Source organism: Pieris brassicae, chromosome 9 (assembly GCF_905147105.1).
Source record: "Pieris brassicae chromosome 9, ilPieBrab1.1, whole genome shotgun sequence".
NCBI classification, from domain to species: Eukaryota; Metazoa; Arthropoda; class Insecta; order Lepidoptera; family Pieridae; genus Pieris; species Pieris brassicae.
This window is the reverse complement of record NC_059673.1, coordinates 4,682,807-4,692,299: the sequence shown is the minus strand read 5'-3', so window position 1 is coordinate 4,692,299 and position 9,493 is coordinate 4,682,807. Positions and strand designations below refer to the sequence as shown.

Genomic DNA, 9,493 nt, shown 5'->3' with positions numbered 1-9,493 from the left:
CAAAAGAAGATAGAATTAGTTTATATCACAATGCTAAAAAGATAATATATATTTACACAACCAATACAAATTGAGTTCTTTAAAAATATTACCCTTATACCGTATATTGCAGTTATATATTATGAAATATTGTAAAAATCCATGTAATTTACAACGGTACACAAATTTTGATTATTTAGTATAATATCACACTCAAAAATATAACTAAGACTTAAATAAAATTAAAAAGTAAAAATAATTTGACAGCGGTGGGATTCGAACCCACGCCCTTTCGGACTGGTGCCTAAAACCAGCGCCTTAGACCGCTCGGCCACGCTGCCTGATGACATGTATTTAAATTTTAATGCTAAATTTTACATACTGATTGCACAATACTACCATTGGATATATTTTATATCTTCAGAGATAAGAATATTTTTACATATCTCATAATTTCCACTAAATGAATAAAACGCATGTTCAATTATCAAAGATATATAATTTTGTTACGAGAAAAGATATATATATAGAGATATATAACGAAAACGAAAAACTTCTGCACCATTATCGAACATTTTTTCACCTATAAAATCCTTTATTATTTCTGAAGGTTAGTTTAAATTTATTTAAAATTTAATATACAGCGATGCTGGGACAGGCCGGAATTACATATTTTACCAAACTGATTATTAAAATTGCTACAATCACCTCATAATGAAAATATTAAGGTAGTCATGTCGTTTGACAAAATAATAAATTTAAAATACTATTTTAACTACATATGTCTCAAAGTAAATTATTAAGTTTTGTTAAAGGATATAATTAATTCTTATAAGCTTCTATAGCTAAATTAATAAATAAATCACCAGAAACGTCTTTTTTATGATATATGTACACTTTTGTAAATATAGTGGTAACTCGCCACTCGACTCCCGCGAACAAACGCGAAAACGAATACGGGTCAAGTGGGAGAAGTACAAATGTAAGGACACACTAAGGACATGACTTTAGTACTTTATAATAAAATACGGAAATAGAAATATGATTTTTCACCTTGTTATATCAAAGTCAAAGTCATATATTTATACAAGAATTCATACAACACTAGGTACACTTATGAACGTCAAAGAAAGAAATATCCATTAAATGCTTCTCATTTTACCGTCTACGTTTGTCTGCGTTTGTCTGTCTACGTTTAATGTCAGTTCTCAAATCAAGGGCCGAAGTAGCACCCTTTCAGTATCACGCATGGCCTCCATCGGCCCCTTCACCATATTTTAGGTAGAGAGACAACCCGACGCATGGACGCCGTCACAAGCGATGACATTTAAGCGAGCATGACGATCCTTGAAATGTGAACTTGGCTACATAAGAAAATAATAATAATTCTAATTATACCGAAATATGATACCACATGGATTACGGTTTGTTCCCACTTTACATTAAAACAATAGCGGATGTTGACGATCGCCCCAGAGTCCGCAGCCGAGAGAGTCAGTCAGCAATTCATGTTCAAGCACTTAAATATTCATTTATAATATAACAGGCAGTTTTACTTTATTGTACGATTTAAATGTATTTATTGACAACACTTGTATCTCACTAGGGATTTCGTCGGAAAAACTTATACAATTGACTTGGAAAGAATTACTCGTTTTATGCAGCCTTGTGGTTCGTGCGCCAATTTTGGCCCAGTGGTGTAATGCGATTCAAATATTCTATATAATATCTTCAAATATTTTTATCCTTTGTGCACTTTTAACGCTAACATCGTAAAGAATATCCTGAAGCAGTGGCCCAGGAACCTTTGGTCTTAGCCTTAGATTTCTGTAGACTACCACGCGGGGATTCTTGGGCCGGATGTTTATGTGGGACTCGTGATATATGCATAGCCTATTAAAACCCCACTACGCCTTGATGGGATTCCGTAACACCGAGCCATGGCCGCGCCCCACCGTTCATTGTTACACGGGCATGAATAGTTGGTGATGATCTTTGTTGCAGCAAGTCATTCTCAAATCCTCATCCGTCTTTTGAGCCGGCGGAACAGATTCAGTGCGTGCGGAGATGCGTCAACTTTTAGACGCATCAGCAGATCACCACCAAGCCACCAGGCTGACACTGCTTTATTATTACCTTTTATAAAAGAAACGATTAAAAGACGCAATCTGCGATGATGGCCCAATATCAAACATGTGTTCTTTTGTAAAACTTATGGGTTCGTATAAGGTAGAAGTTCATTTTAAATAAACAAAATTCGGTAAAATATTTTCTCTACAGGGCAACAAAACTATCGTAACACAATAAATGGTCGGTGATGTGGCAAAACGACACAGCGGTATCGTAAGGAAGCCGTGATCCCCTGCCAGTAAATATCGGGAAAACTTTGCTTAAAATATGAAAGCCGGCCTTTTTAACAACTATATTCTTTGAATTCGGATGTAAATATCAAAATTAAATAAGTTTATACATTGATTACTTATTCATTTTAAACATATTGAATAAATATTTATTTAATCAATATGTTTGTTATTAAAAAATAACAAAACTTGTGACAGCATATTACAGTAATAAATAAAACATTTTTAGGATTTTTTTATTATTTTTGATTGCAGATGCATCGTGAGATTGTTTAAGAGATCAAATCAGGCTTAACGCATTCCATAAGCTACAAGGTAAGGAAAACGCTATAGGTATCGTATACATGCATACATATTGTGTACATACAAGTTAAAGGAGCAATTCAGAGATATCCTCACATTAAACGAAATGTAATAAGTGAAATAAGACTCTTTATCTTATTTCACTCATTACTTAAAATGAATCAATGGCGCTACAACCTTTTGAAGTTTGCGCCTCAGATTTTTGTAACTGTTTCATAATCATTTGTTAATCTAATAGGCAAGTAGGTGATCAGCCTTCTGTGCCTTGCTTGTCGACGCACGCCGTCACGACAAGCAAGCCTTGAGTGATGTCGAGACGCCATCTTGACTTTGGGCAGTGCGTACAGGATCGCGTCTGAGTATTCAGTAGAGCAGTGTGGTGATGAGATTTTGGCCCAACTTGGGTCTAATAGATTGTGATTAATCGATCGGTGGTTTACACCCTCTGCTTATTATAATTTAGGCTTAAGTGGTATTAGTCTGGTAGAAGTCTTGTATGAAGTTACATGATGACTGTAACCAATGTGTACCGTGTATGTTACCTATAAAATGATTTGTTGCAACCTGTTAAGCTATAAACGGAACATCTTACACGATGAAAATCTGTAGGTTATATATGCATATTAGCCATCAAATAACGCACTTTCTTGGCCATATGCTTTTTGTCTTTCAGAGAGCCTTTCGTCTTTAACCACTTTCTCAAAAGCAAAACTTCCACTCTTCCTTTGTAACTTCATACATTCACTAACAATATTAAGCAATATTTTATAATACTACTAGGCTATATACTACCGAACTTATATACTAATACTTCTTGTACAATAGTAGTAAAATTATATTTTATTTATTTATTAACACTTTGTTGCATTACAATATAAAAAATCAAGTCAATTCGAGCAATCTCTTCCAGGCAACCACTGTGAGAAGAGAAAAAAATTCTTAAATTACATAAGGTAGGCAAGAACTGCAAAAATACATATTACATTGTTAGACACAATTAAACAGGAACAAAAAAAACAAACTAAACAATATAAAGTAAAAAGTGCACATGAATCACGAAAACTTAAGATCAGTCTCACATCAGTTAGTTGTTAGTAAGAAAGTTAGGGATACGATGTGGACAGGTTATGTTTGTACAGAAGAAACTTATATTAAGTTTTATGTAGAATTAATTACTTTTATTATTTAGTATTCAGATAAAAGAGACTAGCTGTTTACGACACAGGAAATACTAGGGTAGGGGCTACTGCATTTCCTCTCGTAACTGTACATAAGATTTTAGGCTCCGGCGTGGTTTTCTTTGTGGACATTCGATCTATTGCAGTCCGTATGCCAAGGATAATACCTCAGGGATGGTTTCGTTGTGTTCGATGCTCAGCCCTTGTTGTAGATTTGGGGTACTCTGCTCGGAGACCACCACCGGGGAAAGCTGGTTTGACTCCAAAGTAACTGTCAGAGGGAACAGAGGCGCACGTTTGTATCAACCTATATATTCAATAGAGAGAGAGACATTTAGAAATTAGATTCATTCATAGATAATAATTATTAATTTATTTTATTATTCGCTTATGTCATGAAAAGTAAAAAACAGTCGTGCTCTCGTTGGGTTTTTTTTTTTTCAATAAGGTTTTATACTTTATACTATTAGAAAAGCCTATTTTTATCAGTTTTATTTAGTATGGACTATCCGGTGTTCAATTCGAACCAAAAAAAAAACCCTTTAACTTTATTTAGTGTAAACACTTAACCGACTCGGAGCATACCGCTATTTTCCAAATGTAGACAAATGAGATTTAAGCAACGTTAATTTTAATATGTGTTTGTTGTGAAATTATCCCTCACTTATTCGCGATGCTTTTAATTATCTACGCTAAATACTAAGCGGCTTAATCTTAACGATGATACAAACAGTACGAAGTTTCAAAGTAATAGGCTTTAACAATCTTAGTGGGTATTATATCGCATATGTGACACGTAAATAATAAAACGGCCTCATTATTATTCTAAATATATTACAATAATAATTTGTTATAACAGCTAACCTGCTAAACTTAATTTTTACGTTCCATGAAGCTACTTGTAAATTCTCAAAAGACAAACATCTGTGCTCTCTAGACTTGACTTTGACTTAATAACGACGGGGCGTCCACTGTAAGTCTCCATCGCGTTCGGTCTTGATACTCGTATTTCACCTCCAAATGTTCTCTAGACATATCTGTAAGGCGTAGACAAGGGATACTGCAGGCCTAGTAAGACCTCGTGGCTTCGTAGCTGGCCTCGGATGTCTACTAAGCACCAATTGTTCTTTGTATTTGTTGCAACTGGTGAATTGTGTGCATCAGGTCGCAAACATTCAATCCTTTTACGGTACGGTTGTGTTAGATTCGGTTGTATGTCAGTCGCAAAAGAGAGTCATTACGCCTTAAGAATGGCCTTGTCAGTCACATGCCTGATGGAGAATGCCTACAGCGAGCCGTTAACGGAGTTTTGAAGCCACTTTAAGTTTAAAAAGGGCCTTGATTATTATTGTGTTAGTACATTGTAATCGTTAAATAACCATAACACAAAAATACCGCTTTATTAAACAAACCTCGTTAAAATGCGAGTACAATTTATAATCAATAGCCATACCAGACAGGTGACAACAAAAGAGAAAAACTCTCTAAAGCGGCGACATCAACCAAAATAACAAATGACCAAATTAAACTAACCGTCATATATGGGAAAGTAGTCTTTAGTCCCTTTTAATAACGCCAGCATGAGGTTAATCAAATTTGTCCTCGTGCATGTGACTGCTCATGAATAGATATTGCAGCCAAACCGCGGGAAATTGGAGTTTGGTATAAATTATTGTTTTATACTCTATTTGCTTGTCACTGGGTTGCTAGACGTTATTCATTACCAGGTTGTTGAAAGAACCATGAGATTGCGACAGCGGATATGATTGAAGTTTTTGTTAAAGGATACAATTTTGTTACGAGTATCACACGGTTAACCTACACAGACTATAAGGCAAATGAAGTTCAACAATCGTGATTTAAGTAATCACCTTTTGGATGACGTTTGAAAATGTTTTTTATTTACATTCTGTGGTTATATTAACCACATTATACTACTTATTTTATAGAATAGGGAAATGGACAGAATTCTCACCAGGTGTTACAATGCCAGAAGGTTCGCGAGTGCGTTTTAAGACATTTTAAGAATTGGTACGCTCTTTTCTTGAAGGACCTTAAAAACTTTTTACATTAACTATAATTACATTTCTTAGAAATCTGTGTTATGTATATTTTTTTTATATCCAATAAGTGTTCCATTGTTCCTACCTCGAAACAGTTGTAAATGTACTCCAAATGATGTACGATTTGTTGTCAAATGTGTTTCCAACACTGAATTCCTTCTACCCAAATGAAACAAGTCTTTGGTATTTACAATTTTTTTATAATGTTACCAGAAATGTTTTGTACAATAATTAAATCTCATTATCTCTTTACAGTCTTGCACCAAACGTGTACGTATAAAGCTAAAACGTGATGAGTATACGTAATAACCAACCAACTACATATTTGTTTCTTCATATATAATATTTCCGCCTTATTAATGAATTACAATAATTTTCTATAGAAATATGGCTCATTAATTTGAAATGTCAATTAAATTCATGACCAACGTGAAGTAGAGGATTCATCAGAGGGCATGAATTAGTGATGGCTTACCGCATCGCACTTGTGGGCTTGTTCGGCGTGATAGCTTTATGCTATACAATGTAAATCAATTATTATATTGTCGATTCAGAATATGGTAGGTTAGAATTTAAAGTACGAATTTAATAATATTTAGTATACATGACGTTAAGCACATAGTGACCTTGTATTTACTTTGGTTAATAAACACCTACTTGACCTAAATAATTATCGGTGATTTTAAACATATTTCTTACAAACATAAGCTGTATTATAAATACGTGTAGCTCTATTTTGTAAGTCACATTCGGCTTTTTGCAATAGAAAATAAATTATAAGTTAGAATTGTATTGCGATGTAAAAGTTACATGACGTTTTAATGTAGTTTAACAGAATTGTAAAAAAAGTTTTATGAGTCTTAGGTCCTTCTGTGATTATGTGCGTTTTCTTCTATTAGCGACATCTACAATCTGCCGCTTCAAACAATAAAATGTATGACGTCATTGTATGGTGACACTGCCCATGGACACTAACTTTGCAATAAGGCTCGCAAGTTTGCCAGTCTTTTAGGAGTCGGTATCTTCTTTTCTTGAAGGAGCTAAAGTCGTATTCCACTGGAGGAAAAGCACAAAATTGTATACTAAATAGTATAACTGACAATGGTATTATAATGAAGTAAAAATTTCTAAACTTTAAAGTTTAGAAATTTTTCGAAATTATTAAGAAATTATTTTGTTGAACACCATCCTACTACCTCTTTACATGAATACATAAGACAGCTTAGTCTTCACTAACATACAAATCTGCATAATCCTTGTGAAACTAACAGTTTGCTTCAGAGTTTCTTCATTGTAATTAATAACCACAGTTATTTTAACCTAAAATAAGTTTAAGTACTAGGCGCTTGACTATGGGATAATTTTAAATGAAAAAAATCCTTTTGTGGAACAACCTTTGAGGTTGTCAGATTTCTTTATCTGTTTCCGTGACCGTTTTTTTAGATCAAAGATCGAGCCTTGACGTCATTTTAGAACCAAGACCTAAATGCCTTGCGACGATCTCCTTAACAACTCAAACATACAAAGTCATAGGAAGACGTTCCTTGTGGCCACGATGGCTGGAGGCTTTTGCCTCTTGAAGGAACCACAAACATTTTCTTTATATACCTACATTAATTTACATTATCATTGGCGAATCTGGGGCTGAAACCGAAGACCAGGGAACGTACGCTAACCACTGGTCTTTCTATGCTCTTGAAAGCTGAGCTCTTTATGACCAGAAATGTTCGTCACTGATAAATACCGACTATTCAAATAATGAATAGGATCTTGGGTCATTGTTCTCCAAATGACTAAAGCGCAGTTACCACAGTCAAATATCTATTTTTGGTATAAATGTCAAGGGTCTAACTGAATAGATTCTATACGTTTTAAATTTGTACACTATTATGAACTGAGGCCTAATTTTATAAGTTTTAATACGATTATAAATTAACAAGACTTTACCGTAGTAATACCTAGGTGACACTGGAAATGTTTAGAAAATTAAAAACAGCTTAATGTAGAAAGTTGCCAATACTTTTATTGTTTTTCGAAGTAATCTGCTTTCCTCCTCACACATCGTCAGGTTCGATGGAACCTCTGAGAAAAGCAGTGAGCTCATTTTTCCTTAGGGGTCTCTTCTATGGCATTTTCGTACGCATTCACTGCATCTTCAGGGCTCGCAAAGCGAATACCTCGACTTTTATCTTTAGTTCTTGGGAATAAATGAAAGTCACAGGGCGTCAGGTCAGGACTGTATGGCGGATGACTCATCTTCGAATTTTTTTCCAAGACAACTGAAAAACAGCGATTAACATACGTCTATATTTAAATCATTTTCTAAACGAACAAGAGTATATTGCCATTCTTCACTTAAGATATTTCTGGAGTACATGTTAGAGCGGTACAGAGCGCTTGACATGGCGAATGGCTTGAAAATACGGCCTCCCATTGTCCTACATTGCAAAATAACGTCGGCTTTCTCTTTATTCATTTAAATTAAGTCCATACGTAAATAAGACATTTAAATGGTATTATATAGTTATAACGAAATGTGTCTTTTAGATATGTTTTTTGGATGTTTTTTTCTGGTAAGTAGGTATAGGTAAGTATGTGATCACTAATTACAATTACTTTTATCCTATAAAGTAGTTTCAGTGTTAGGTGTAGTGATACCCAAGTTACATACTGATAAAAGCAAGAAGTTTGGTTTTTAAATAATTTTTAACCTTAGATTTGTTTTAGCAATTCCAGAATATAATATTTTTACATTGAATAAAAAAAATCATTACCTATAAATATATCGTAAATACGATTAATATTGTTCGACTATGATGAACACGCAATATAAATTGCTGTAGATTTTGCTTCTTTTGCAAAAGATAATACAAGATTATTTTTGTATTTGATTACATTGATATATGCCAAAAGATACTGCACCCAGCTAAAATAGAATAATTTACCTATGTATGAAAATGTATACGATAGATTGCTAAAAATAACAAGTATTGTAATGTAGACGTAACGCTAAATTACAATGTGACATTTACGCTCGCCTGGGTGTAGCTTAACAAGTACCATCTATAAATGACATGTTTTCTTGAAATAAGGCAACACTGTTACTTGTTCCTTTGAGTGTCTGCATTCATCTGTCGCTTTCTTCAGCTGGTTTCAATGTAAAACCTACTTACAAATAGCAATAAAACCTTCGTACAGAAATAGTTGTATAAAACACATACATTCAAAGAAAAATAATTACAAAGTTAAAATAAATATTCACCTGTAATGCTGTTTTATTAAAAATGCAATTTATAGAAAAGGGTTGTAATTTCTCATCTTATTGAAGACGCTCTACTATATACCAAGACTGACACCGAGATGTATTTATTAAATAACAGCCAATTCTGTATAAAACAACTTGAGTTAAGAAAGATTTACATCTACGACCTCAGGGATAAGCCACACGCTGAAGTTAATAAACCAACCAACCCTGCTAAATAGTTATTATTTTGGTAGTTAAATAATAAGTAGCCCTATTTAAAATAAGAGTTAGGGGATTAATAACTGCTGAGACTTTAAGATTATTAGACTTTAAGAGTACTGATATTACAATTAAAATCGGTGTTGT

At 33.8% G+C, this 9,493-nt stretch overlaps 1 non-coding gene across 1 annotated transcript; it reads right to left on the bottom strand.

Moving 5' to 3' along the window:
- Nucleotides 1-240: 240 nt before the first annotated feature.
- On the bottom strand, nt 241-320 carry Trnal-uag. Its single transcript has one exon. It is a non-coding gene; the product is annotated as a tRNA-Leu (tRNA).
- Between the last annotated feature and the right edge of the window lie 9,173 nt (nt 321-9,493).